Source organism: Pseudorca crassidens, unplaced genomic scaffold (assembly GCF_039906515.1).
Source record: "Pseudorca crassidens isolate mPseCra1 unplaced genomic scaffold, mPseCra1.hap1 Scaffold_83, whole genome shotgun sequence".
Taxonomy (NCBI): Eukaryota; Metazoa; Chordata; class Mammalia; order Artiodactyla; family Delphinidae; genus Pseudorca; species Pseudorca crassidens.
In genome coordinates, this window is record NW_027136335.1 from 671,043 (window position 1) to 696,943 (window position 25,901).

The 25,901-nt window shown below is 43.4% G+C and overlaps 1 long non-coding RNA gene across 2 annotated transcripts in view; it reads left to right on the plus strand.

Annotated features, from left to right (window-relative positions):
* Nucleotides 1–23,967, plus strand: part of LOC137218348 (uncharacterized) — a 41,397-nt gene extending 17,430 nt beyond the window's left edge. For both annotated transcript variants that reach the window (XR_010940667.1, XR_010940666.1), the window contains exon 3: nt 23,879–23,967. This is a non-coding gene — a long non-coding RNA (uncharacterized lncRNA). The remainder of the gene's footprint in view (nt 1–23,878) is intronic.
* The last annotated feature ends 1,934 nt before the right edge of the window (nt 23,968–25,901 follow it).

Here is a 25,901-nt window from a genome sequence, read left to right on the forward strand (position 1 = left end):
TGGGTACCATGCAATATGACTTCAAAGGGTCTTCATTTGCTCACCGAACTTCTCCAATCCTATCACTGCTGCGTTTATCCCCCTGTACAGACGCTTGATTCTCTTTTGGAGACATAGCAATCCATAGGTTTTAAGATACTTACTAGTCAGGTAAATTCTTAGGCATTTAATATGGGGTGTTGAGTCCATTTCGTTGAGCAAGGAGTAGCTCTTGTCTATTCCATATTTGGCTTAAGGAACTTTATCTGTGCTCATTTCAATCTCTGGTTTTATGCAGCACCCCAACTCACCTTTCCCCTTAAGCAAGCATAAGTTGGTTTTCTAAATTTGAGACCCTGTTCTGTTTTGGAATTCAGTTCCTGTGTAGCCAAGTTTACATTCTGTGTATTAGTGATATCTTATGATGTTTCTTTTTCTGTGTGACTTATTTCAGTTAGAATCATCGTACCTGAATCCACTCATTATGCTGCTACGGGCCTGATGACATAGATTTCATTGTTGAGTGATAAGGCATTGTACGTAAGTACCACAACTTCTTTATCCATTTTTCACTTTCTGTGATATTGAACTTGTACGGTAAATGAGGTTCTTGTAAACAGAGGCGTCCCAAACTTTGGGGTGGCTGTGTCTTTTTGATTTTAATTTCCCTAAGCTATAGGACCATAAGTGGAAGTGCCCTAGGCTCTGTTGCTTTGTTTTTTAGATGTTTCAGGAAACACCATACACTTCTCCCCAGTGGCTGTTGGCAATTTACATCCCACCCATCAGCATAACAAGGCTCCCAGTTCTCCATGGCCTGTCCTGCCTTTCTGGATTTTACACTTTTTTCAGATGGCCCTTTTGACCGGGGGGAAGTGAGACTTCATTGTAGTGCAGATTTCCTTTGCAAGCTTGCTTGGTTGGCCAAAAAGGGCGTATGCGTTTTTTCCTGAATATATTCAGGAAAAAACGCATACGCCCTTTTTGGCCAAGTGCATCATTGTGGACGTTCTGCCTCTTTTCCTATGCTTTCAGTGCAATTCCAGTCTACCTCCTGAAATCGGTTTCCTGCAATTCTGCCACGCTTTCAAGTCCTCTTGGCAGCCTTACTTCAGTATATTTTTTGGACGATAGCTGTCATTTATAACTCTGCAGGTTTGTGAATTACAGTGCCCCTGAGTTCCTTTCTTCAACTTGCTTTCTTTTGAGCTGGCCGCAACACCGCAGGATGGCTTCAGGCCCTAATCTGGTTCCGGCACGGCAAGCTGAGCCTTTGGTTAATTCCTCTTCCTGGTGGGAAATGAGAGTTAAATTTGCCCGTCCAGACACCTCCAGCTAGTCTCTCATTGGTTCTCGCTATTCCTGTTCATCTTCCACAGAAATTGCAAACTGGGCCAAACAGGAGGTTAAAGGGACTGACTCTCCAAGTCGGGAGCGTGTTAGTAAAGTGTCTGGAATGTTGCACCCGAGTACCAGGGTACGAAAACTGAGACATATTTGAACACGTTTCCCGATCACATGGTTGATCATACTCTAGTTTCCACATGCATGTTTTAGCTGAAGGTAGAATACCTTAAACCTGGGTAGTTGAAACCCGTGGAATGGGTACCATGCAATATGACTTCAAAGGGTCTTCATTTGCTCACCGAACCTCTCCAATCCTATCACTGCTGCGTTTATGCCCCTGTACACATGCTTGATTCTCTTTCGGAGACATAGCAATCCATAGGTTTTAAGATACTTACTAGTCAGGTACATTCTTAGGCGTTTAATATGCGGTGTTGAGTCCATTTCATTGAGCAAGGAGTAGCTCTTGTCTATTCCATATTTGGCTTAAGGAACTTTATCTGTGCTCATTTCAACCTCTGGTTTTATGCAGCACCCCAACTCACCTTTACCCTTAAGCAAGCATAAGTTGGTTTTCTAAATTTGAGACCCTGTTCTGTTCTGTAATTCAGTTCCTGTGTAGCCAAGTTTACATTCCGTGTATTACTGATATCTTATGATGTTTCTTTTTCTGTGTGACTTATTTCAGTTAGAATCATCATACCTGAATCCACTCATTGTGCTGCTAAGGGCCTGATGACATAGATTTCATTGCTGAGTGATATTGCTTTGTAAGTAAATACCACAACTTCTTTATCCATTTTTCACTTTCTGCAATGTTGAACTTGTACTGTAAACGAGGTTCTTGTAAACAGAGGCGTCCCAAACTTTGGGGTGGCTGTGTCTTTTTGATTTTAATTTCCCTAATCTATAGGACCATAAGTGGAAGTGCCCTAGGCTCTGTTGCTTTGTTTTTTAGATGTTTCAGGAAACACCATACACTTCTCCCGAGTGTCTGTTGGCAATTTACATCCCTCCCATCAGCATAAAAAGGCTCCCAGTTCTCCATGGCCTGTCCTGCCTTTCTGGATTTTACACTTTTTTCAGATGGCCCTTTTGACCGGGGGGAAGTGAGACTTCATTGTAGTGCAGATTTCCTTTGCAAGCTTGCTTGGTTGGCCAAAAAGGGCGTATGCGTTTTTTCCTGAATATATTCAGGAAAAAACACATACGCCCTTTTTGGCCAAGTGCATCATTGTGGACGTTCTGCCTCTTTTCCTATGCTTTCAATGCAATTCCAGTCTACCTCCTGAAATCGGTTTCCTGCAATTCTGCCCCGCTTTCAAGTCCTCTTGGCAGCCTTACTTCAGTATATTTTTGGACGATAGCTGTCATTTATAACTCTGCAGGTTTGTGAATTACAGTGCCCCTGAGTTCCTTTCTTCAACTCGCTTTCTTGTGACCTGGCCGCAACACCGCAGGATGGCTTCAGGCCCTAATCTGGTTCCGGCACGGCACGCTGAGCCTTTGGTTAATTCCTCTTCCTGGTGGGAAATGAGAGTTAAATTTGCCCGTCCAGACACCTCCAGCTAGTCTCTCATTGGTTCTCGCTATTCCTGTTCATCTTCCACAGAAATTGCAAACTGGGCCAAACAGGAGGTTAAAGGGACTGACTCTCCAAGTCGGGAGGGTGTTAGTAAAGCATCTGGAATGTTGCACCCGAGTACCAGGGTACGAAAACTGAGACATATTTGAACACGTTTCCCGATCACATGGTTGATCATACTCTAGGTTCCACATGCATGTTTTAGCTGAAGGAAGAATACCTTAAACCTGGGTAGTTGAAACCCGTGGAATGGGTACTATGCAATATGACTTCAAAGGGTCTTCATTTGCTCACCGAACCTCTCCAATCCTATCACTGCTGCGTTTATGCCCCTGTACACATGCTTGATTCTCTTTCGGAGACATAGCAATCCATAGGTTTTAAGATACTTACTAGTCAGGTACATTCTTAGGCGTTTAATATGCGGTGTTGAGTCCATTTCGTTGAGCAAGGAGTAGCTCTTGTCTATTCCATATTTGGCTTAAGGAACTTTATCTGTGCTCATTTCAATCTCTGGTTTTATGCAGCACCCCAACTCACCTTTACCCTTAAGCAAGCATAAGTTGGTTTTCTAAATTTGAGACCCTGTTCTGTTCTGTAATTCAGTTCCTGTGTAGCCAAGTTTACATTCCGTGTATTACTGATATCTTATGATGTTTCTTTTTCTGTGTGACTTATTTCAGTTAGAATCATCATACCTGAATCCACTCATCGTGCTGCTAAGGGCCTGATGACATAGATTTCATTGCTGAGTGATATTGCTTTGTAAGTAAATACCACAACTTCTTTATCCATTTTTCACTTTCTGCGATGTTGAACTTGTACTGTAAACGAGGTTCTTGTAAACAGAGGCGTCCCAAACTTTGGGGTGGCTGTGTCTTTTAGATTTAAATTTCCCTAAGCTATAGGACCATAAGTGGAAGTGCCCTAGGCTCTGTTGCTTTGTTTTTTAGATGTTTCAGGAAACACCATACACTTCTCCCGAGTGTCTGTTGGCAATTTACATCCCGCCCATCAGCATAACAAGGCTCCCAGTTCTCCATGGCCTGTCCTGCCTTTCTGGATTTTACACTTTTTTCAGATGGCCCTTTTGACCGGGGGGAAGTGAGACTTCATTGTAGTGCAGATTTCCTTTGCAAGCTTGCTTGGTTGGCCAAAAAGGGCGTATGCGTTTTTTCCTGAATATATTCAGGAAAAAACGCATACGCCCTTTTTGGCCAAGTGCATCATTGTGGACGTTCTGCCTCTTTTCCTATGCTTTCAATGCAATTCCAGTCTACCTCCTGAAATCGGTTTCCTGCAATTCTGCCCCGCTTTCAAGTCCTCTTGGCAGCCTTACTTCAGTATATTTTTGGACGATAGCTGTCATTTATAACTCTGCAGGTTTGTGAATTACAGTGCCCCTGTAATTCAACTCGCTTCAACTCGCTTTCTTTTGAGCTGGCAGCAACACCGCAGGATGGCTTCAGGCCCTAATCTTGTTCCGGCACGGCACGCTGAGCCTTTGGTTATTTCCTCTTCCTGGTGGGAAATGAGAGTTAAATTTGCCCGTCGAGACACCTCCAGCTAGTCTCTCATTGGTTCTCCCTATTCCTGTTCATCTTCCGCAGAAATTGCAAACTGGGCCAAACAGGAGGTTAAAGGCGCTGACTCTCCAAGTGGGGAGAGTGTTAGTAAAGCGTCAGGAATGTTGCACCCGAGTACCAGGGGAGGAAAACTGAGACATATTTGAACACGTCTCCCGTTCACACGGTTGATCATACTCTGGGTTCCACATGCATGTTTTAGCTGAAGGAAGAATACCTTAAACCTGGAGAGTTGAGACCCGTGGAATGGGTACCATGCAATATGACTTCAAAGGGTCTTCATTTGCTCACCGAACCTCTCCAATCCTATCACTGCTGCGTTTATGCCCCTGTACACATGCTTGATTCTCTTTTGGAGACATAGCAATCCATAGGTTTTAAGATACTTACTAGTCAGGTACATTCTTAGGCGTTTAATATGGGGTGTTGAGTCCATTTCGTTGAGCAAGGAGTAGCTCTTGTCTATTCCATATTTGGCTTAAGGAACTTTATCTGTGCTCATTTCAATCTCTGGTTTTATGCAGCACCCCAACTCACCTTTTCCCTTAAGCAAGCATAAGTTGGTTTTCTAAATTTGAGACCCTGTTCTGTTTTGGAATTTAGTTCCTGTGTAGCCAAGTTTACATTCCGTGTATTAGTGATATCTTATGATGTTTCTTTTTCTGTGTGACTCTGTTGCTTTGTTTTTTAGATGTTTCAGGAAACACCATACACTTCTCCCGAGTGGCTGTTGGCAATTTACATCCCTCCCATCAGCATAAAAAGGCTCCCAGTTCTCCATGGCCTGTCCTGCCTTTCTGGATTTTACACTTTTTTCAGATGGCCCTTTTGACTGGGGGGAAGTGAGACTTCATTGTAGTGCAGATTTCCTTTGCAAGCTTGCTTGGTTGGCCAAAAAGGGCGTATGCGTTTTTTCCTGAATATATTCAGGAAAAAACGCATACGCCCTTTTTGGCCAAGTGCATCATTGTGGACGTTCTGCCTCTTTTCCTATGCTTTCAATGCAATTCCAGTCTACCTCCTGAAATCGGTTTCCTGCAATTCTGCCCCGCTTTCAAGTCCTCTTGGCAGCCTTACTTCAGTATATTTTTGGACGATAGCTGTCATTTATAACTCTGCAGGTTTGTGAATTACAGTGCCCCTGAGCTCCTTTCTTCAACTCGCTTTCTTTTGAGCTGGCAGCAACACCGCAGGATGGCTTCAGGCCCTAATCTTGTTCCGGCACGGCACGCTGAGCCTTTGGTTATTTCCTCTTCCTGGTGGGAAATGAGAGTTAAATTTGCCCGTCGAGACACCTCCAGCTAGTCTCTCATTGGTTCTCCCTATTCCTGTTCATCTTCCGCAGAAATTGCAAACTGGGCCAAACAGGAGGTTAAAGGCGCTGACTCTCCAAGTGGGGAGAGTGTTAGTAAAGCGTCAGGAATGTTGCACCCGAGTACCAGGGGAGGAAAACTGAGACATATTTGAACACGTCTCCCGTTCACACGGTTGATCATACTCTGGGTTCCACATGCATGTTTTAGCTGAAGGAAGAATACCTTAAACCTGGAGAGTTGAGACCCGTGGAATGGGTACCATGCAATATGACTTCAAAGGGTCTTCATTTGCTCACCGAACCTCTCCAATCCTATCACTGCTGCGTTTATGCCCCTGTACACATGCTTGATTCTCTTTTGGAGACATAGCAATCCATAGGTTTTAAGATACTTACTAGTCAGGTACATTCTTAGGCGTTTAATATGGGGTGTTGAGTCCATTTCGTTGAGCAAGGAGTAGCTCTTGTCTATTCCATATTTGGCTTAAGGAACTTTATCTGTGCTCATTTCAATCTCTGGTTTTATGCAGCACCCCAACTCAACTTTCCCCTTAAGCAAGCATAAGTTGGTTTTCTAAATTTGAGACCCTGTTCTGTTTTGGAATTCAGTTCCTGTGTAGCCAAGTTTACATTCCGTGTATTAGTGATATCTCATGATGTTTCTTTTTCTGTGTGACTTATTTCAGTTAGAATCATCGTACCTGAATCCACTCATTATGCTGCTACGGGCCTAATGACATAGATTTCATTGCTGAGTGATACTGCATTGTACGTAAGTACCACAAGTTCTTTATCCATTTTTCACTTTCTGCGATATTGAACTTGTACGGTAAACGAGGTTCTTGTAAACAGAGGCGTCCCAAACTTTGGGGTGGCTGTGTCTTTTTGATTTTAATTTCCCTAAGCTATAGGACCATAAGTGGAAGTGCCCTAGGCCCTGTTGCTTTGTTTTTTAGATGTTTCAGGAAACACAATACACTTCTCCCGAGTGTCTGTTGGCAATTTACATCCCGCCCATCAGCATAACAAGGCTCCCAGTTCTCCATGGCCTGTCCTGCCTTTCTGGATTTTACACATTTTTCAGATGGCCCTTTTGACCGGGGGGAATTGAGACTTCATTGCAGTGCAGATTTCCTTTGCAAGTTTGCTTGGTTGGCCAAAAAGCGTGTATGCGTTTTTTCCTGAATATATTCAGGAAAAAACGCATACGCCCTTTTTGGCCAAGTGCATCATTGTGGACGTTCTGCCTCTTTTCCTATGCTTTCAATGCAATTCCAGTCTACCTCCTGAAATCGGTTTCCTGCAATTCTGCCCCACTTTCAAGTCCTCTTGGCAGTCTTACTTCAGTATATTTTTGGACGATAGCTGTCATTTATAACTCTGCAGGTTTGTGAATTACAGTGCCCCTGAGCTCCTTTCTTCAACTCGCTTTCTTTTGAGCTGGCCGCAACACCGCAGGATGGCTTCAGGCCCTAATCTGGTTCCGGCACGGCATGCTGAGCCTTTGGTTAATTCCTCTTCCTGGTGGGAAATGAGAGTTAAATTTGCCCGTCCAGACACCTCCAGCTAGTCTCTCATTGGTTCTCGCTATTCCTGTTCATCTTCCACAGAAATTGCAAACTGGGCCAAACAGGAGGTTAAAGGGACTGACTCTCCAAGTCGGGAGGATGTTAGTAAAGCGTCTGGAATGTTGCACCCGAGTACCAGGGTACGAAAACTGAGACATATTTGAACACGTTTCCCGATCACATGGTTGATCATACTCTAGTTTCCACATGCATGTTTTAGCTGAAGGTAGAATACCTTAAACCTGGGTAGTTGAAACCCGTGGAATGGGTACCATGCAATATGACTTCAAAGGGTCTTCATTTGCTCACCGAACCTCTCCAATCCTATCACTGCTGCGTTTATGCCCCTGTACACATGCTTGATTCTCTTTTGGAGACATAGCAATCCATAGGTTTTAAGATACTTACTAGTCAGGTACATTCTTAGGCGTTTAATATGCGGTGTTGAGTCCATTTCATTGAGCAAGGAGTAGCTCTTGTCTATTCCATATTTGGCTTAAGGAACTTTATCTGTGCTCATTTCAATCTCTGGTTTTATGCAGCACCCCAACTCACCTTTCCCCTTAAGCAAGCATAAGTTGGTTTTCTAAATTTGAGACCCTGTTCTGTTTTGGAATTCAGTTCCTGTGTAGCCAAGTTTACATTCTGTGTATTAGTGATATCTTATGATGTTTCTTTTTCTGTGTGACTTATTTCAGTTAGAATCATCGTACCTGAATCCACTCATTATGCTGCTACGGGCCTAATGACATAGATTTCATTGCTGAGTGATATTGCTTTGTAAGTAAATACCACAAGTTCTTTATCCATTTTTCACTTTCTGCGATGTTGAACTTGTACTGTAAACGAGGTTCTTGTAAACAGAGGCGTCCCAAACTTTGGGGTGGCTGTGTCTTTTTGATTTTAATTTCCCTAATCTATAGGACCATAAGTGGAAGTGCCCTAGGCTCTGTTGCTTTGTTTTTTAGATGTTTCAGGAAACACCATACACTTCTCCCGAGTGTCTGTTGGCAATTTACATCCCGCCCATCAGCATAAAAATGCTCCCAGTTCTCCATGGCCTGTCCTGCCTTTCTGGATTTTACACTTTTCTCAGATGGCCCTTTTGACCGGGGGGAAGTGAGACTTCATTGTAGTGCAGATTTCCTTTGCAAGCTTGCTTGGTTGGCCAAAAAGGGCGTATGCGTTTTTTCCTGAATATATTCAGGAAAAAACGCATACGCCCTTTTTGGCCAAGTGCATCATTGTGGACGTTCTGCCTCTTTTCCTATGCTTTCAATGCAATTCCAGTCTACCTCCTGAAATCGGTTTCCTGCAATTCTGCCCCGCTTTCAAGTCCTCTTGGCAGCCTTACTTCAGTATATTTTTGGACGATAGCTGTCATTTATAAGTCTGCAGGTTTGTGAATTACAGTGCCCCTGAGCTCCTTTCTTCAACTCGCTTTCTTGTGACCTGGCCGCAACACCGCAGGATGGCTTCAGGCCCTAATCTGGTTCCGGCACGGCACGCTGAGCCTTTGGTTAATTCCTCTTCCTGGTGGGAAATGAGAGTTAAATTTGCCCGTCCAGACACCTCCAGCTAGTCTCTCATTGGTTCTCGCTATTCCTGTTCATCTTTCGCAGAAATTGCAAACTGGGCCAAACAGGAGGTTAAAGGGACTGACTCTCCAAGTCGGGAGGGTGTTAGTAAAGCATCTGGAATGTTGCACCCGAGTACCAGGGGAGGAAAACTGAGACATATTTGAACACGTCTCCCGTTCACACGGTTGATCATACTCTGGGTTCCACATGCATGTTTTAGCTGAAGGAAGAATACCTTAAACCTGGAGAGTTGAGACCCGTGGAATGGGTACCATGCAATATGACTTCAAAGGGTCTTCATGTGCTCACCGAACTTCTCCAATCCTATCACTGCTGCGTTTATCCCCCTGTACAGACGCTTGATTCTCTTTTGGAGACATAGCAATCCATAGGTTTTAAGATACTTACTAGTCAGGTACATTCTTAGGCATTTAATATGGGGTGTTGAGTCCATTTCGTTGAGCAAGGAGTAGCTCTTGTCTATTCCATATTTGGCTTAAGGAACTTTATCTGTGCTCATTTCAATCTCTGGTTTTATGCAGCACCCCAACTCACCTTTCCCCTTAAGCAAGCATAAGTTGGTTTTCTAAATTTGAGACCCTGTTCTGTTTTGGAATTCAGTTCCTGTTTAGCCAAGTTTACATTCTGTGTATTAGTGATATCTTATGATGTTTCTTTTTCTGTGTGACTTATTTCAGTTAGAATCATCGTACCTGAATCCACTCATTATGCTGCTACGGGCCTGATGACATAGATTTCATTGTTGAGTGATACTGCATTGTACGTAAGTACCACAACTTCTTTATCCATTTTTCACTTTCTGTGATATTGAACTTGTACGGTAAATGAGGTTCTTGTAAACAGAGGTGTCCCAAACTTTGGGGTGGCTGTGTCTTTTTGATTTTAATTTCCCTAAGCTATAGGACCATAAGTGGAAGTGCCCTAGGCTCTGTTGCTTTGTTTTTTAGATGTTACAGGAAACACCATACACTTCTCCCGAGTGTCTGTTGGCAATTTACATCCCGCCCATCAGCATAACAAGGCTCCCAGTTCTCCATGGCCTGTCCTGCCTTTCTGGATTTTACACTTTTTTCAGATGGCCCTTTTGACCGGGGGGAAGTGAGACTTCATTGTAGTGCAGATTTCCTTTGCAAGCTTGCTTGGTTGGCCAAAAAGGGCGTATGCGTTTTTTCCTGAATATATTCAGGAAAAAACGCATACGCCCTTTTTGGCCAAGTGCATCATTGTGGACGTTCTGCCTCTTTTCGTATGCTTTCAATGCAATTCCAGTCTACCTCCTGAAATCGGTTTCCTGCAATTCTGCCCCGCTTTCAAGTCCTCTTGGCAGCCTTACTTCAGTATATTTTTGGACGATAGCTGTCATTTATAACTCTGCAGGTTTGTGAATTACAGTGCCCCTGAGCTCCTTTCTTCAACTCGCTTTCTTTTGAGCTGGCCGCAACACCGCAGGATGGCTTCAGGCCCTAATCTGGTTCCGGCACGGCATGCTGAGCCTTTGGTTAATTCCTCTTCCTGGTGGGAAATGAGAGTTAAATTTGCCCGTCCAGACACCTCCAGCTAGTCTCTCATTGGTTCTCGCTATTCCTGTTCATCTTCCACAGAAATTGCAAACTGGGCCAAACAGGAGGTTAAAGGGACTGACTCTCCAAGTCGGGAGGATGTTAGTAAAGCGTCTGGAATGTTGCACCCGAGTACCAGGGTACGAAAACTGAGACATATTTGAACACGTTTCCCAATCACATGGTTGATCATACTCTAGTTTCCACATGCATGTTTTAGCTGAAGTTAGAATACCTTAAACCTGGGTAGTTGAAACCCGTGGAATGGGTACCATGCAATATGACTTCAAAGGGTCTTCATTTGCTCACCGAACCTCTCCAATCCTATCAGTGCTGCGTTTATGCCCCTGTACACATGCTTGATTCTCTTTTGGAGACATAGCAATCCATAGGTTTTAAGATACTTACTAGTAAGGTACATTCTTAGGCGTTTAATATGGGGTGTTGAATCCATTTCGTTGAGCAAGGAGTAGCTCTATTCTATTCCATATTTGGCTTAAGGAACTTTATCTGTGCTCATTTCAATCTCTGGTTTTATGCAGCACCCCAACTCACCTTTACCCTTAAGCAAGCATAAGTTGCTTTTCTAAATTTGAGACCCTGTTCTGTTCTGTAATTCAGTTCCTGTGTAGCCAAGTTTACATTCCGTGTATTACTGATATCTTATGATGATTCTTTTTCTGTGTGACTTACTTCAGTTAGAATCATCATACCTGAATCCACTCATTGTGCTGCTAAGGGCCTGATGACATAGATTTCATTGCTGAGTGATATTGCTTTGTAAGTAAATACCACAACTTCTTTATCCATTTTTCACTTTCTGCGGTGTTGAACTTGTACTGTAAACGAGGTTCTTGTAAACAGAGGCGTCCCAAACTTTGGGGTGGCTGTGTCTTTTTGATTTTAATTTCCCTAAGCTATAGGAGCATAAGTGGAAATGCCCTAGGCTCTGTTGCTTTGTTTTTTAGATGTTTCAGGAAACACCATACACTTCTCCCCAGTGTCTGTTGGCAATTTACATCCCGCCCATCAGCATAACAAGGCTCCCAGTTCTCCATGGCCTGTCCTGCCTTTCTGGATTTTACACTTTTTTCAGATGGCCCTTTTGACCGGGGGGAAGTGAGACTTCATTGTAGTGCAGATTTCCTTTGCAAGCTTGCTTGGTTGGCCAAAAAGGGCGTATGCGTTTTTTCCTGAATATATTCAGGAAAAAACGCATACGCCCGTTTTGGCCAAGTGCATCATTGTGGACGTTCTGCCTCTTTTCCTATGTTTTCAATGCAATTCCAGTCTACCTCCTGAAATCGGTTTCCTGCAATTCTGCCCCGCTTTCAAGTCCTCTTGGCAGCCTTACTTCAGTATATTTTTGGACGATAGCTGTCATTTATAAGTCTGCAGGTTTGTGAATTACAGTGCCCCTGAGCTCCTTTCTTCAACTCGCTTTCTTTTGAGCTGGCCGCAGCACAGCAGGATGGCTTCAGGCCCTAATCTGGTTCCGGCACGGCACGCTGAGCCTTTGGTTATTTCCTCTTCCTGGTGGGAAATGAGAGTTAAATTTGCCCGTCAAGACACCTCCAGCTAGTCTCTCATTTGTTCTCCCTATTCCTGTTCACCTTCCGCAGAAATTGCAAACTGGGCCAAACAGGAGGTTAAAGGGACTGACTCTCCAAGTGTGGAGAGTGTTAGTAAAGCGTCTGGAATGTTGCACCCGAGTACCAGGGTACGAAAACTGAGACATATTTGAACACGTTTCCCGATCACATGGTTGATCATACTCTAGGTTCCACATGCATGTTTTAGCTGAAGGAAGAATACCTTAAACCTGGGTAGTTGAAACCCGTGGAATGGGTACCATGCAATATGACTTCAAAGGGTCTTCATTTGCTCACCGAACCTCTCCAATCCTATCACTGCTGCATTTATGCCCCTGTACACACGCTTGATTCTCTTTTGGAGACATAGCAATCCATAGGTTTTAAGATACTTACTAGTCAGGTACATTCTTAGGCGTTTAATATGAGGTGTTGAGTCCATTTCGTTGAGCAAGGAGTAGCTCTTGTCTATTCCATATTTGGCTTAAGGAACTTTATCTGTGCTCATTTCAATCTCTGGTTTTATGCAGCACCCCAACTCACCTTTCCCCTTAAGCAAGCATAAGTTGGTTTCCTAAATTTGAGACCCTGTTCTGTTTTGGAATTCAGTTCCTGTGTAGCCAAGTTTACATTTCGTGTATTACTGATATCTTATGATGTTTCTTTTTCTGTGTGACTTATTTCAGTTAGAATCATCGTACCTGAATCCACTCATTATGCTGCTACGGGCCTGATGACATAGATTTCATTGCTGATTGATATTGCATTGTACGTAAGTACCACAACTTCTTTATCCATTTTTCACTTTCTGCGATATTGAACTTGTACCGTAAACGAGGTTCTTGTAAACAGAGCCGTCCCAAACTTTGGGGTGGCTGTGGCTTTTTGATTTTAATTTCCCTAAGCTATAGGACCATAAGTGGAAGTGCCCTAGGCTCTGTTGCTTTGTTTTTTACATGTTTCAGGAAACACCATACACTTCTCCCGAGTGTCTATTGGCAATTTACATCCCACCCATCAGCATAACAAGGCTCCCAGTTCTCCATGGCCTGTCCTGCCTTTCTGGATTTTACACTTTTTTCAGATGGCCCTTTTGACCGGGGGGAAGTGAGACTTCATTGTAGTGCAGATTTCCTTTGCAAATTTGCTTGGTTGGCCAAAAAGGGCGTATGCGTTTTTTCCTGAATATATTCAGGAAAAAACGCATACGCCCTTTATGGCCAAGTGCATCATTGTGGATGTTCTGCCTCTTTTCCTATGCTTTCAATGCAATTCCAGTCTACCTCCTGAAATCGGTTTCCTGCAATTCTGCCCCGCTTTCAAGTCCTCTTGGCAGCCTTACTTCAGTATATTTTTGGACGATAGCTGTCATTTATAACTCTGCAGGTTTGTGAATTACAGTGACCCTGAGATCGTTTCTTTAACTCGCTTTCTTTTGAGCTGGCCGCAACACCGCAGGATGGCTTCAGGCCCTAATCTGGTTCCGGAATGGCACGCTGAGCCTTTGGTTAATTCCTCTTCCTGGTGGGAAATGAGAGTTAAATTTGCCCGTCCAGACACCTCCAGCTAGTCTCTCATTGGTTCTCCCTATTCCTGTTCATCTTCCGCAGAAATTGCAAACTGGGCAAAACAGGAGGTTAAAGGCGCTGACTCTCCAAGTGGGGAGAGTGTTAGTAAAGCGTCTGGAATGTTGCACCCGAGTACCAGGGGAGGAAAACTGAGACATATTTGAACACGTCTCCCGATCACACGTTTGATCATACTCTGGGTTCCACATAAATGTTTTAGCTGAAGGAAGAATACCTTAAACCTGAAGAGTTGAGACCCGTGGAATGGGTACCATGCAATATGACTTCACAGGGTCTTCATTTGCTCACCGAACCTCTCCAATCCTATCACTGCTGCGTTTATGCCCCTGTACACATGCTTGATTCTCTTTCGGAGACATAGCAATCCATAGGTTTTAAGATACTTACTAGTCAGGTACATTCTTAGGCGTTTAATATGCGGTGTTGAGTCCATTTCGTTGAGCAAGGAGTAGCTCTTGTCTATTCCATATTTGGCTTAAGGAACTTTATCTGTGCTCATTTCAATCTCTGGTTTTATGCAGCACCCCAACTCACCTTTCCCCTTAAGCAAGCATAAGTTGGTTTTCTAAATTTGAGACCCTGTTCTGTTTTGGAATTCAGTTCCTGTGTAGCCAAGTTTACATTCCGTGTATTACTGATATCTTATGATGTTTCTTTTTCTGTGTGACTTATTTCAGTTAGAATCATCATACCTGAATCCACTCATTGTGCTGCTAAGGGCCTGATGACATAGATTTCATTGCTGAGTGATATTGCTTTGTAAGTAAATACCACAACTTCTTTATCCATTTTTCACTTTCTGCGATGTTGAACTTGTACTGTAAACGAGGTTCTTGTAAACAGAGGCGTCCCAAACTTTGGGGTGGCTGTGTCTTTTTTGTTTTAATTTCCCTAAGCTATAGGACCATAAGTGGAAGTGCCCTAGGCTCTGTTGCTTTGTTTTTTAGATGTTTCAGGAAACACCATACACTTCTCCCGAGTGTCTGTTGGCAATTTACATCCCGCCCATCAGCATAACAAGGCTCCCAGTTCTCCATGGCCTGTCCTGCCTTTCTGGATTTTACACTTTTGTCAGATGGCCCTTTTGACCGGGGGGAAGTGAGACTTCATTGTAGTGCAGATTTCCTTTGCAAGCTTGCTTGGTTGGCCAAAAAGGGCGTATGCGTTTCTTCCTGAATATATTCAGGAAAAAACACATACGCCCTTTTTGGCCAAGTGCATCATGGTGGACGTTCTGCCTCTTTTCCTATGCTTTCAATGCAATTCCAGTCTACCTCCTGAAATCGGTTTCCTGCAATTCTGCCCCGCTTTCAAGTCCTCTTGGCAGCCTTACTTCAGTATATTATTGGACGATAGCTGCCATTTATAACTCTGCAGGTTTGTGAATTACAGTGCCCCTGAGCTCCTTTCTTCAACTCGCTTTCTTGTGAGCTGGCTGCAACACCGCAGGATGGCTTCAGGCCCTAATCTGGTTCCGGCACGGCACGCTGAGCCTTTGGTTAATTCCTCTTCCTGGTGGGAAATGAGAGTTAAATTTGCCCGTCCAGACACCTCCAGCTAGTCTCTCATTGGTTCTCGCTATTCCTGTTCATCTTCCGCAGAAATTGCAAACTGGGCCAAACAGGAGGTTAAAGGGACTGACTCTCCATGTCGGGAGGGTGTTAGTAAAGCGTCTGGAATGTTGCACCCGAGTACCAGGGGAGGAAAACTGAGACATATTTGAACACGTCTCCCATTCACATGGTTGATCATACTCTGGGTTCCACATGCATGTTTTAGCTGAAGGAAGAATACCTTAAACCTGGAGAGTTGAGACCCGTGGAATGGGTACCATGCAATATGACTTCAAAGGGTCTTCATTTGCTCACCGAACCTCTCCAATCCTATCACTGCTGCATTTATGACCCTGTACACACGCTTGATTCTCTTTCGGAGACATAGTAATCCATAGGTTTTAAGATACTTACTAGTCAGGTACATTCTTAGGCGTTTAATATGGGGTGTTGAGTCCATTTCATTGAGCAAGGAGTAGCTCTTGTCTATTCCATATTTGGCTTAAGGAACTTTATCTGTGCTCATTTCAATCTCTGGTTTTATGCAGCACCCCAACTCACCTTTCCCCTTAAGCAAGCATAAGTTGGTTTTCTAAATTTGAGACCCTGTTCTGTTTTGGAATTCAGTTCCTGTGTAGCCAAGTTTACATTCTGTGTATTAGTGATATCTTATGATGTTTCTTTTTCTGTGTGACTTATTTCAGTTAGAATCATCGTACCTGAATCCACTCATTATGCTGCTACGGGCCTAATGACATAGATTTCATTGCTGAGTGATATTGCTTTGTAAGTAAATACCACAACTTCTTTATCCATTTTTCACTTTCTGCGATGTTGAACTTGTACTGTAAACGAGGTTCTTGTAAACAGAGGCGTCCCAAACTTTGGGGTGGCTGTGTCTTTTTGATTTTAATTTCCCTAATCTATAGGACCATAAGTGGAAGTGCCCTAGGCTCTGTTGCTTTGTTTTTTAGATGTTTCAGGAAACACCATACACTTCTCCCGAGTGTCTGTTGGCAATTTACATCCCGCCCATCAGCATAAAAAGGCTCCCAGTTCTCCATGGCCTGTCCTGCCTTTCTGGGTTTTACACTTTTCTCAGATGGCCCTTTTGACCGGGGGGAAGTGAGACTTCATTGTAGTGCAGATTTCCTTTGCAAGCTTGCTTGCTTGGCCAAAAAGGGCGTATGCGTTTTTTCCTGAATATATTCAGGAAAAAACGCATACGCCCTTTTTGGCCAAGTGCATCATTGTGGACGTTCTGCCTCTTTTCCTATGCTTTCAATGCAATTCCAGTCTACCTCCTGAAATCGGTTTCCTGCAATTCTGCCCCGCTTTCAAGTCCTCTTGGCAGCCTTACTTCAGTATATTTTTGGACGATAGCTGTCATTTATAAGTCTGCAGGTTTGTGAATTACAGTGCCCCTGAGCTCCTTTCTTCAACTCGCTTTCTTGTGACCTGGCCGCAACACCGCAGGATGGCTTCAGGCCCTAATCTGGTTCCGGCACGGCACGCTGAGCCTTTGGTTAATTCCTCTTCCTGGTGGGAAATGAGAGTTAAATTTGCCCGTCCAGACACCTCCAGCTAGTCTCTCATTGGTTCTCGCTATTCCTGTTCATCTTTCGCAGAAATTGCAAACTGGGCCAAACAGGAGGTTAAAGGGACTGACTCTCCAAGTCGGGAGGGTGTTAGTAAAGCATCTGGAATGTTGCACCCGAGTACCAGGGGAGGAAAACTGAGACATATTTGAACACGTCTCCCGTTCACACGGTTGATCATACTCTGGGTTCCACATGCATGTTTTAGCTGAAGGAAGAATACCTTAAACCTGGAGAGTTGAGACCCGTGGAATGGGTACCATGCAATATGACTTCAAAGGGTCTTCATGTGCTCACCGAACTTCTCCAATCCTATCACTGCTGCGTTTATCCCCCTGTACAGACGCTTGATTCTCTTTTGGAGACATAGCAATCCATAGGTTTTAAGATACTTACTAGTCAGGTACATTCTTAGGCATTTAATATGGGGTGTTGAGTCCATTTCGTTGAGCAAGGAGTAGCTCTTGTCTATTCCATATTTGGCTTAAGGAACTTTATCTGTGCTCATTTCAATCTCTGGTTTTATGCAGCACCCCAACTCACCTTTCCCCTTAAGCAAGCATAAGTTGGTTTTCTAAATTTGAGACCCTGTTCTGTTTTGGAATTCAGTTCCTGTGTAGCCAAGTTTACATTCTGTGTATTAGTGATATCTTATGATGTTTCTTTTTCTGTGTGACTTATTTCAGTTAGAATCATCGTACCTGAATCCACTCATTATGCTGCTATGGGCCTGATGACATAGATTTCATTGTTGAGTGATACTGCATTGTACGTAAGTACCACAACTTCTTTATCCATTTTTCACTTTCTGTGATATTGAACTTGTACGGTAAATGAGGTTCTTGTAAACAGAGGTGTCCCAAACTTTGGGGTGGCTGTGTCTTTTTGATTTTAATTTCCCTAAGCTATAGGACCATAAGTGGAAGTGCCCTAGGCTCTGTTGCTTTGTTTTTTAGATGTTACAGGAAACACCATACACTTCTCCCGAGTGTCTGTTGGCAATTTACATCCCGCCCATCAGCATAACAAGGCTCCCAGTTCTCCATGGCCTGTCCTGCCTTTCTGGATTTTACACTTTTTTCAGATGGCCCTTTTGACCGGGGGGAAGTGAGACTTCATTGTAGTGCAGATTTCCTTTGCAAGCTTGCTTGGTTGGCCAAAAAGGGCGTATGCGTTTTTTCCTGAATATATTCAGGAAAAAACGCATACGCCCTTTTTGGCCAAGTGCATCATTGTGGACGTTCTGCCTCTTTTCCTATGCTTTCAATGCAATTCCAGTCTACCTCCTGAAATCGGTTTCCTGCAATTCTGCCCCGCTTTCAAGTCCTCTTGGCAGCCTTACTTCAGTATATTTTTGGACGATAGCTGTCATTTATAACTCTGCAGGTTTGTGAATTACAGTGCCCCTGAGCTCCTTTCTTCAACTCGCTTTCTTTTGAGCTGGCCGCAACACCGCAGGATGGCTTCAGGCCCTAATCTGGTTCCGGCACGGCATGCTGAGCCTTTGGTTAATTCCTCTTCCTGGTGGGAAATGAGAGTTAAATTTGCCCGTCCAGACACCTCCAGCTAGTCTCTCATTGGTTCTCGCTATTCCTGTTCATCTTCCACAGAAATTGCAAACTGGGCCAAACAGGAGGTTAAAGGGACTGACTCTCCAAGTCGGGAGGATGTTAGTAAAGCGTCTGGAATGTTGCACCCGAGTACCAGGGTACGAAAACTGAGACATATTTGAACACGTTTCCCGATCACATGGTTGATCATACTCTAGTTTCCACATGCATGTTTTAGCTGAAGTTAGAATACCTTAAACCTGGGTAGTTGAAACCCGTGGAATGGGTACCATGCAATATGACTTCAAAGGGTCTTCATTTGCTCACCGAACCTCTCCAATCCTATCAGTGCTGCGTTTATGCCCCTGTACACATGCTTGATTCTCTTTTGGAGACATAGCAATCCATAGGTTTTAAGATACTTACTAGTAAGGTACATTCTTAGGCGTTTAATATGGGGTGTTGAATCCATTTCGTTGAGCAAGGAGTAGCTCTATTCTATTCCATATTTGGCTTAAGGAACTTTATCTGTGCTCATTTCAATCTCTGGTTTTATGCAGCACCCCAACTCACCTTTACCCTTAAGCAAGCATAAGTTGCTTTTCTAAATTTGAGACCCTGTTCTGTTCTGTAATTCAGTTCCTGTGTAGCCAAGTTTACATTCCGTGTATTACTGATATCTTATGATGATTCTTTTTCTGTGTGACTTACTTCAGTTAGAATCATCATACCTGAATCCACTCATTGTGCTGCTAAGGGCCTGATGACATAGATTTCATTGCTGAGTGATATTGCTTTGTAAGTAAATACCACAACTTCTTTATCCATTTTTCACTTTCTGCGGTGTTGAACTTGTACTGTAAACGAGGTTCTTGTAAACAGAGGCGTCCCAAACTTTGGGGTGGCTGTGTCTTTTTGATTTTAATTTCCCTAATCTATAGGACCATAAGTGGAAATGCCCTAGGCTCTGTTGCTTTGTTTTTTAGATGTTTCAGGAAACACCATACACTTCTCCCCAGTGTCTGTTGGCAATTTACATCCCGCCCATCAGCATAACAAGGCTCCCAGTTCTCCATGGCCTGTCCTGCCTTTCTGGATTTTACACTTTTTTCAGATGGCCCTTTTGACCGGGGGGAAGTGAGACTTCATTGTAGTGCAGATTTCCTTTGCAAGCTTGCTTGGTTGGCCAAAAAGGGCGTATGCGTTTTTTCCTGAATATATTCAGGAAAAAACGCATACGCCCGTTTTGGCCAAGTGCATCATTGTGGACGTTCTGCCTCTTTTCCTATGTTTTCAATGCAATTCCAGTCTACCTCCTGAAATCGGTTTCCTGCAATTCTGCCCCGCTTTCAAGTCCTCTTGGCAGCCTTACTTCAGTATATTTTTGGACGATAGCTGTCATTTATAAGTCTGCAGGTTTGTGAATTACAGTGCCCCTGAGTTCCTTTCTTCAACTCGCTTTCTTTTGAGCTGGCCGCAGCACAGCAGGATGGCTTCAGGCCCTAATCTGGTTCCGGCACGGCACGCTGAGCCTTTGGTTATTTCCTCTTCCTGGTGGGAAATGAGAGTTAAATTTGCCCGTCAAGACACCTCCAGCTAGTCTCTCATTTGTTCTCCCTATTCCTGTTCACCTTCCGCAGAAATTGCAAACTGGGCCAAACAGGAGGTTAAAGGGACTGACTCTCCAAGTGTGGAGAGTGTTAGTAAAGCGTCTGGAATGTTGCACCCGAGTACCAGGGTACGAAAACTGAGACATATTTGAACACGTTTCCCGATCACATGGTTGATCATACTCTAGGTTCCACATGCATGTTTTAGCTGAAGGAAGAATACCTTAAACCTGGGTAGTTGAAACCCGTGGAATGGGTACCATGCAATATGACTTCAAAGGGTCTTCATTTGCTCACCGAACCTCTCCAATCCTATCACTGCTGCATTTATGCCCCTGTACACACGCTTGATTCTCTTTTGGAGACATAGCAATCCATAGGTTTTAAGATACTTACTAGTCAGGTACATTCTTAGGCGTTTAATATGAGGTGTTGAGTCCATTTCGTTGAGCAAGGAGTAGCTCTTGTCTATTCCATATTTGGCTTAAGGAACTTTATCTGTGCTCATTTCAATCTCTGGTTTTATGCAGCACCCCAACTCACCTTTCCCCTTAAGCAAGCATAAGTTGGTTTCCTAAATTTGAGACCCTGTTCTGTTTTGGAATTCAGTTCCTGTGTAGCCAAGTTTACATTTCGTGTATTACTGATATCTTATGATGTTTCTTTTTCTGTGTGACTTATTTCAGTTAGAATCATCGTACCTGAATCCACTCATTATGCTGCTACGGGCCTGATGACATAGATTTCATTGCTGATTGATATTGCATTGTACGTAAGTACCACAACTTCTTTATCCATTTTTCACTTTCTGCGATATTGAACTTGTACCGTAAACGAGGTTCTTGTAAACAGAGCCGTCCCAAACTTTGGGGTGGCTGTGGCTTTTTGATTTTAATTTCCCTAAGCTATAGGACCATAAGTGGAAGTGCCCTAGGCTCTGTTGCTTTGTTTTTTACATGTTTCAGGAAACACCATACACTTCTCCCGAGTGTCTATTGGCAATTTACATCCCACCCATCAGCATAACAAGGCTCCCAGTTCTCCATGGCCTGTCCTGCCTTTCTGGATTTTACACTTTTTTCAGATGGCCCTTTTGACCGGGGGGAAGTGAGACTTCATTGTAGTGCAGATTTCCTTTGCAAATTTGCTTGGTTGGCCAAAAAGGGCGTATGCGTTTTTTCCTGAATATATTCAGGAAAAAACGCATACGCCCTTTATGGCCAAGTGCATCATTGTGGATGTTCTGCCTCTTTTCCTATGCTTTCAATGCAATTCCAGTCTACCTCCTGAAATCGGTTTCCTGCAATTCTGCCCCGCTTTCAAGTCCTCTTGGCAGCCTTACTTCAGTATATTTTTGGACGATAGCTGTCATTTATAACTCTGCAGGTTTGTGAATTACAGTGACCCTGAGATCGTTTCTTTAACTCGCTTTCTTTTGAGCTGGCCGCAACACCGCAGGATGGCTTCAGGCCCTAATCTGGTTCCGGAATGGCACGCTGAGCCTTTGGTTAATTCCTCTTCCTGGTGGGAAATGAGAGTTAAATTTGCCCGTCCAGACACCTCCAGCTAGTCTCTCATTGGTTCTCCCTATTCCTGTTCATCTTCCGCAGAAATTGCAAACTGGGCAAAACAGGAGGTTAAAGGCGCTGACTCTCCAAGTGGGGAGAGTGTTAGTAAAGCGTCTGGAATGTTGCACCCGAGTACCAGGGGAGGAAAACTGAGACATATTTGAACACGTCTCCCGATCACACGTTTGATCATACTCTGGGTTCCACATAAATGTTTTAGCTGAAGGAAGAATACCTTAAACCTGAAGAGTTGAGACCCGTGGAATGGGTACCATGCAATATGACTTCACAGGGTCTTCATTTGCTCACCGAACCTCTCCAATCCTATCACTGTTGCGTTTATGCCCCTGTACACATGCTTGATTCTCTTTCGGAGACATAGCAATCCATAGGTTTTAAGATACTTACTAGTCAGGTACATTCTTAGGCGTTTAATATGCGGTGTTGAGTCCATTTCGTTGAGCAAGGAGTAGCTCTTGTCTATTCCATATTTGGCTTAAGGAACTTTATCTGTGCTCATTTCAATCTCTGGTTTTATGCAGCACCCCAACTCACCTTTCCCCTTAAGCAAGCATAAGTTGGTTTTCTAAATTTGAGACCCTGTTCTGTTTTGGAATTCAGTTCCTGTGTAGCCAAGTTTACATTCCGTGTATTAGTGATATCTTATGATGTTTCTTTTTCTGTGTGACTTATTTCAGTTAGAATCATCATACCTGAATCCACTCATTGTGCTGCTAAGGGCCTGATGACATAGATTTCATTGCTGAGTGATATTGCTTTGTAAGTAAATACCACAACTTCTTTATCCATTTTTCACTTTCTGCGATGTTGAACTTGTACTGTAAACGAGGTTCTTGTAAACAGAGGCGTCCCAAACTTTGGGGTGGCTGTGTCTTTTTTGTTTTAATTTCCCTAAGCTATAGGACCATAAGTGGAAGTGCCCTAGGCTCTGTTGCTTTGTTTTTTACATGTTTCAGGAAACACCATACACTTCTCCCGAGTGTCTGTTGGCAATTTACATCCCGCCCATCAGCATAACAAGGCTCCCAGTTCTCCATGGCCTGTCCTGCCTTTCTGGATTTTACACTTTTGTCAGATGGCCCTTTTGACCGGGGGGAAGTGAGACTTCATTGTAGTGCAGATTTCCTTTGCAAGCTTGCTTGGTTGGCCAAAAAGGGCGTATGCGTTTCTTCCTGAATATATTCAGGAAAAAACACATACGCCCTTTTTGGCCAAGTGCATCATGGTGGACGTTCTGCCTCTTTTCCTATGCTTTCAATGCAATTCCAGTCTACCTCCTGAAATCGGTTTCCTGCAATTCTGCCCCGCTTTCAAGTCCTCTTGGCAGCCTTACTTCAGTATATTATTGGACGATAGCTGCCATTTATAACTCTGCAGGTTTGTGAATTACAGTGCCCCTGAGCTCCTTTCTTCAACTCGCTTTCTTGTGAGCTGGCTGCAACACCGCAGGATGGCTTCAGGCCCTAATCTGGTTCCAGCACGGCACGCTGAGCCTTTGGTTAATTCCTCTTCCTGGTGGGAAATGAGAGTTAAATTTGCCCGTCCAGACACCTCCAGCTAGTCTCTCATTGGTTCTCGCTATTCCTGTTCATCTTCCGCAGAAATTGCAAACTGGGCCAAACAGGAGGTTAAAGGGACTGACTCTCCATGTCGGGAGGGTGTTAGTAAAGCGTCTGGAATGTTGCACCCGAGTACCAGGGGAGGAAAACTGAGACATATTTGAACACGTCTCCCATTCACATGGTTGATCATACTCTGGGTTCCACATGCATGTTTTAGCTGAAGGAAGAATACCTTAAACCTGGAGAGTTGAGACCCGTGGAATGGGTACCATGCAATATGACTTCAAAGGGTCTTCATTTGCTCACCGAACCTCTCCAATCCTATCACTGCTGCATTTATGACCCTGTACACACGCTTGATTCTCTTTCGGAGACATAGTAATCCATAGGTTTTAAGATACTTACTAGTCAGGTACATTCTTAGGCGTTTAATATGGGGTGTTGAGTCCATTTCTTTGAGCAAGGAGTAGCTCTTGTCTATTCCATATTTGGCTTAAGGAACTTTATCTGTGCTCATTTCAATCTCTGGTTTTATGCAGCACACCAACTCACCTTTCCCCTTAAGCAAGCATAAGTTGGTTTTCTAAATTTGAGACCCTGTTCTGTTTTGGAATTCAGTTCCTGTGTAGCCAAGTTTACATTCCGTGTATTAGTGATATCTTATGATGTTTCTTTTTCTGTGTGACTTATTTCAGTTAGAATCATCATACCTGAATCCACTCTTTATGCTGCTATGGGCCTGATGACATAGATTTCATTTCTGAGTGATATTGCATTGTACGTAAGTACCACAACTTCTTTATCCATTTTTCACTTTATGCGATATTGAACTTCTACCGTAAATGAGGTTCTTGTAAACAGAGCCGTCCCAAATTTTGGGGTGGCTGTGTCTTTTTGATTTTAATTTCCCTAAGCTATAGGACCATAAGTGGAAGTGCCCTAGGCTCTGTTGCTTTGTTTTTTAGATGTTTCAGGAAACACCATACACATCCCGCCCATCAGCATAACAAGGCTCCCAGTTCTCCATGGCCTGTCCTGCCTTTCTGGATTTTACACTTTTTTCAGATGGCCCTTTTGACCAGGGGGAAGTGAGACTTCATTGTAGTGCAGATTTCCTTTGCAAGCTTGCTTGGTTGGCCAAAAAGGGCGTATGCCTTTTTTCCTGAATAAATTCAGGAAAAAAGGCATACGCCCTTTTTGGCCAAGTGAATCATTGTGGACGTTCTGCCTCTTTTCCTATGCTTTAAATGCAATTCCAGTCTACCTCCTGAAATCGTTTTCCTGCAATTCTGCCTTCCTTTCAATGCCTCTTCATAGCCTTACCTCAATATATTTTTTGAAAATAGTTGGCCTTTATAACTCTGCAGGTTTTTGAATTGCAGTGGCCCTTAGCTCCATTTTTCAGCTCTTATTTTTGTGATCTTGCCTCATAACCACAGGATTCCTTCAGGCCCTATTCTTCTTCTGGGGCACCTTGCTGTGCCTTTGGTTTATTCTTCTTACTGATGTGAATTTAGAGTGACATGTGCCCCTTGAAACCGCTACAGCTAGTTTCTCACTGGTTCCCCCTATTCCCATTCATCCTCCGCACTAACTGCAGACTGTGCGATACCAGAACTTAAAGGCATTGACTCTCCATGTGGGGATATTTTTGGTAAAGCGGCTGGAATGTCGATCCGGAGCCCCAGGAGAGGAAAAATGAGGTGCGTTTTAGAAACCTTTCCCGATCATATGGTATACCAGTCGCTGGGTTTCCCAAGCATGGTTTAGCTGTAGGAAGATTCCCTTCAACCTGGAGTGTTGGGACCCTTGGAATGAGTAGCATGAAGTATTGCATTAAACTTTTGGCAGTTGCTCACCAAAGCTCATCAATCCTCTCAGCCCCAAGTGTCCAGCCTTATGTCTTATCCAGCTGTGGGTTTATATGTGGTCAATCCAGGTTGCATCACAGCCCCTGAGCGAATTTTGTAAGAATTTTTCTCTCTTTCATTGTTTCTGCATTTTGTTTTTAAAATTTATTTCTATAATGGGGTTTAGCTCATTTTCACTGCTGTGTTTGTGCCACTCTGCACACACTTGATTCCCTTATGGAGATATATCAATACATGGGTTTTAAGATTCTTATTACTCAGATATATTTCTCTGCGGTGTATAGGGTGTGTTGAGGCCAGTTCATTGAGCAAGGTGTAGATCTTGTCTAATATCTATTTGGTTTATTGAACGGTATCTGTGCTAATTTCAAACTCTGGTTTTATGCATCACCCCACCTCTCCTTTCCCCTTAAGCTGAAATAAGTGTGTTTTCTAAATGTGAGACACTGTTCTGTTCTGTAATTCATTTCTTGTGCAGCCATATTTACCCTCCCTCTATAAGTGATATCTTATGATATGTTTCTTTTTCTGTTTGACTTATTTCAAGTAGTATTATCGGACCTAAATCCACTCTTTATCCTTCTACTAGCCTTATTACATTGATTTCATGGTGAAGAGATATTCCATTGTACATAAGTACCACATCTTCTTTATCCATTGTTCTCTTTCCTGGGATATTTAAGGTATACTGAAGTTGAGGTTCTTGTAAACAGAGTAGCCCTAAACTGTGGTGTGCTTGTGTCTTGTTAATTTTTAGATTTCCCTAGATATACTCCCATGATTGGAAGTGTCCTATGCTCTGTAGCTCTGTTTTTTAGATGATTTAGGAACCACCATACACTTCTCC